Raw genomic sequence first — 5,232 nt, 5'->3', positions numbered from 1 at the left:
CAGCTGCCCCAGTGGCATATTTAGGTGGATGGTGAACAGGAAGGAAGACTTTGAATTTTGCTGTGATCACATGTTCTGGTTTTGTAGATCATATAAGCCTTTACCCCTATTCTACACTGACTTACACCCCTCAGAGGCTAAGGAGTATTAACCAAGCACTATGCTTCCAAAAGGGACTCTACCTCAGAGCAACATCTTTTGATTACAGTTAATCACTCATCTCTCCAAATATATATTTTTTTCACTTTAGATCACCTGGCACATATTTTGGTTTTAAAATTCTGAAAAGCCATTCCATCAGTTTTGTTTTAAGTTAGCATATGCTTAGTGAAAGCTGACATTTACTTGTTGTTTATTTGTAGGTTGTTCATTTGTTCCCTCTTTGAACATTCTTAACTGAAAACAGCTTGTATCACTTGCTCTTTAGCGAGCCACCAATCAGGACTCTTGGCTGACAACGAGACCCTGAGTCAGTTGGTGGGAAGTCATCACCTCTGCACCTGTAACCCCATCTCCACATGTGCCCCAAGAATGGATGCTGAAACTGCAGAACTGCTCTGTAACTAATTGTCAGGATTGTTTGTTTGTTTGTTTCAAAGCTATGAAAGTAGAACTGAAGTCAATGCCTATCTTTTTCCAACCTGTCTGTATATGCCCCATTTTAGAATCCATTATTCAAAAATAGAAATTATTAACTAGGTGACCTCCCAACTACTGAAGAATCAACATGGATTAATTCTTTCTAATTCCTACCTGTTCTATCAGCAAATCTTGCTGCTTCTATAATGATCTATGTCTCAAACTCACCCACCTCCATTTTCACAACCAAACAGTCTTTGCCCAAGCTCCTAGAGAGTCTACTTGGCTCCTCCTGGTGGTCACAAACCACTTTCCATGTAGACTGCCTTCAAAGTTTCATTCTCTTCTGTTTAAGCTCCTTTGATAACCTTTATTGCACTCATCCTCCTCCAACTCAACTCCCTCTATCTCCCACTGACATATCCAGTTTACTGTTGTCCATACAAGCACATTGCTTGCTGTGATATGTCAACCAGGGTGCCTTTCCCTCTAGTCTCTGGGCATTTGACCTGTCATTACTTGTGCTGGGGTCACTTCTCATCCCATTTTACTATTTATGGGCTGTTCTTGGCTTGCACTCAGTTCTCATCTTAGATGGTATGCTCCAAAAAAGCTGTCTGATTCATGAGGTTCTATTTAGTAATTGTTGATCTTAGTGCCTGGGCTATTGGTGTTCTGTTCAAGAAGTTGACTCTTGTGCCATTGTGTTCAAGGCTATTCTCCGCTTTCTCTTCTGTTATATTTGGTGTGTCTGGTTGTTGTTGTTGTTGTTGTTGAGGTCTTTGATACACGTAGACTTTGAATTTTTTGCAGGGTAATAGATCTGAATCTATTTGCATTCTTTGACATGCCAATACCTAGTTAGAACAGCACGACTTGTTGAAGATGCTTTCTTTTTTCCATTGTATGGTTTTGGCTTCCTTGTCAAAAATCAAGTGTCTGTAGGTGTGGGTTTATTTCTGGGTTTTCAATTCAATTCCACTGATCAACCTATCTGATTTTAGCCAATACCATGTGATTTTTATTACTATTGCTCTGAAGTTTAGCTTAAACTCAGGGATGGTGATACTTCCAGAAGTTCTTTTATAGCACAAGATGGGTTTTGCTATCTTGTTGTTTTTTGTTTGTTTTTTTTTATCTATATGAAATTGAGTATTGTTCTTTCAAGTTCTGCATAGAATTGTGTTGGAATTTTGTTGAATCTGTAGATTGCTTTTGGTATGATGGCCGTTTTTACTATGTTGATCCTACCAATACTGCACATGAGAGATCCTTCCATCTTCTAATATCTTCTTTAATTTCTTTCTTCAAAGACATGACAGGACACTTACAATCTGACAAAATGGTAGCCTACAGAGTGGGAAAATATCTTAATCAACCTACATCAGACAGAGGGCTGATATCCAAAATATATAAAGAACAGAAACCCACAAAACCCTAGACATTAACAATACAAATAACCCAATTAAAAGTGGGGTACAGAACTAAGCAGAGAATTCTCAACAATCAAAATTCTAGTGGCTGAGAAGCACTTAAAGAAATGCTCAATGTCTCTAGTCATCAGGGAAATGCCAATCATAAAGATGATCCTGAGTGAGGTATTCCAGGAGCAGAAAGACACACATGTTATATATTACTCACTTATATGTGGGAATGAGGAGGAAGGCTATGGATGGAATATAAAGTAAATAACCTGTGATTAATATAAAAATTCTATAAAAAAAACAAAAAGAGTCTGAGATCCCATCTTCGACCTGTCAGTATAGCTAAGATCAAAAACAAGTGACGGCTCATGCTAGAAATAATGTGGAGCAAAGGAAACACTACTCCATTGTTGGGAGGATTACAAACTTCTACAGCCACTTTGAAAATCAATTTGGTGATTTCTCAGAAAATTGGAAATAGTTCTATCTCAAGACCCAGCAATACCACTGGGCATATTCCCAAAAGATGCTCCACCATACCACAAGTATGCTTAACTATATTCATAGCAGCTTAATTTGTAATAGCCTAAATTTGGAAAACATAGAAGTCTCTTAACTAAAGACCAGATAAAGAAAATGTGGTACATTTACACAATGGAATATTACACAGGTATTAAAAACAAGGGCATCATGAAATTTACAGCCAAGTGGATGGAATTAGAAAAGATCAACCCAAGTGAAGTAACCCAGACCCAGAAAGACACACACAGTATGTATTCAGTTAAATGTATTTTAGCCATAAAGTACAGGATAATGCTACTACAATTCACATACCCCAAAAAGTTAAGTAACAAGGAGAGCCTAAAGGATGATGCTTAAATCTAATAAGGGGGAATAAAATAGACACCAGAGGTAGATGAAGGGAGTAAACTGGCTGGGAGAGGATGTGCGGAGGGGTATAGGAGTGATCAAGTGGTGGGAGGACTGAGGTAGAGTGAACTGGGAAAGAGAACTGAAATCATTGGGAAGGGGCATCTCTGGAATTTACCTTGTCCTAAGCCAGAGACTTTAGGACAAGGAAAATTCCCAGAAATCTATGAGAGTGACCAAGGATAGTACCCCTAGCAATAGTGGATATGGAACCTGAAATGGCAATCTCTTGTAACCAGACCAGACTTTCAATAGAGGGATGGGGAGAACATCCCACCCACAATACTTTAGACTTACAATTTTCTCTGCCTACAAGAAGCATAGGGATAAAGATGGAGCAGAACTTGTGGGAATGGGCAAGCAATGTCAGGCCCAACTTGAGACCCATCTCATGAGAGAGAGCCAATCCCTGTCATTATCAATGATACTCTGCTACACTTGCCAAAATGAGCCTACCAAAACTGTCCTCTGAGAGGTTTTACCCAGTAGCTCATGGAAACAGATGTGGAGACCCACACCCAAATATGAGGTGGAGCTTAGGAAACCCTGTGGAAGAGGGGAAGGAAGGATGGAAGGAGCCATAGAAGTCAAGAATACCACAGAAAAACATACAGAATCAACTAACCTCTGTACATATAGGCTCATAAAATCTGATTCACCAACCAAAAATCATGCATGGTTTGGACCTAGGCCTCCTACAAATATGTAACAGATGTGCATCTTAGTCTTCATTTGTAGTCACTCACAACCACAGGCAATAGTAACTGCCCTCACAAGGGTCTGGGAATTAAAAGAGACAGAGAACACGAAGAAGTGAAGCCAAGACAGTGCTTGATCAAGGCGCCATCTTTGCCGTCTTTATTACAGAGTAAACCACTCATATAGGTTTCCAGGTAAACATATCCAGTAGAATAGAAACTTAATCAAGCAAAACAGGAGGTGTCTGCTGAAAACAACAGAATAGTGAGCCAGCATGACTTACACGCATGTGACCATCTCAGGTCCAATGGAATGGCTTCCTCAGTTCCCCCTTTTTTGTTTTTGACCAAAGACTCATAAGGCTTCTTTTAATACAATAATAATTATGAAATTATGAAAACTGTTAGGTAAAATCTACATGTGCAATGTCCAGTCTATGTGTATTTAGCAACTTAGAAGAAAGTATCTGATTATTTTATCTGTCTTGACAAGTTTAAAGTTTTATACCTAAATTAACTTTTATTCTTATTGGTATTCTTATTGGTATTATTGGTTTAACTTTTAAACAACTTAAGTTTAATTGTGGCACTATAACTATTTGATCTTCAACCCCATCAGAGACTTGCGAAGGAATAAAATTAATTATTAGAGTAAATAGGAAGTGAATGTTAGCAGCTTCCAAAAAAAAAAATGACAGTTTGCTGCCTAAACAGTCACCCATAACCCTTTATAACACTGGAGCATCATCTTCAGCCTTTTGGCTCAGAATATTTGAAATACATATATGTGGAGCAGGAACTATTTAGGACTTGCTTACCCTGTTTTGGCAGAGTTCGGCAGTCAACTTGTCCTGCATTTAAGTTTGCCCATTTTTGGCAGAATTTGTCTGTCGTGAAGTGAGGGTATTTTCTTTACCTGAGTGGCTTGTTTGCCACATTTGAATCCATCTTCACATGAAGGTTCTTCGATGCTCATCATCTTCTTTGAGGTAGGCGGGGTGCTGCCAGGAGATGACTTGTCTTATTGTCAAAGAATCTTTAAAATAATAAAGACACATTTAAAAGCCATATTCTGTAGGTCTCTGAAGTCTTTGAAGATTACCTATCTTCACATAATCTTTCTGTCTACAAAATCATATCTGTTAAATCTAGGATGTATACTTCTGTGATGTATTATCCTGTTATAAATTAGACTACTGTCTGACATGACTATGAATTGAATAATTAGCAACTAACTTGTATTATTTAATATCCTAACCAGTTTTTAATAGCAATTTAAAAGTATTGGAAGCAATCTTGAAATTGTATCAATATACTTATTTTTGCATCAATATGCAAAATCTTATACCAGAGTTAAAATTATCCTTATTGGAGAACGACAAATAAAACCTTAAGTTGAGTATATTCAAGAATCTACCTTTTGTTTTATTTCTATAAGATATCCTTGTATATTCCTTGTTTCACTCTGAGTAAGATCATTAACAATTATAAACATCTCCCAATTACAATAAACCTCCATAGCCACAGAGAACAACCAAACACCTACCCAACCCCCTTTAAGGAAAATTGGATGTCACTTTCATGAACTTCTAGCTGGCATT

The sequence above is a fragment of the Meriones unguiculatus genome, assembly GCF_030254825.1.
Source record: "Meriones unguiculatus strain TT.TT164.6M chromosome 16 unlocalized genomic scaffold, Bangor_MerUng_6.1 Chr16_unordered_Scaffold_43, whole genome shotgun sequence".
NCBI classification, from domain to species: Eukaryota; Metazoa; Chordata; class Mammalia; order Rodentia; family Muridae; genus Meriones; species Meriones unguiculatus.
Note: the sequence above shows the minus strand (reverse complement) of the source record.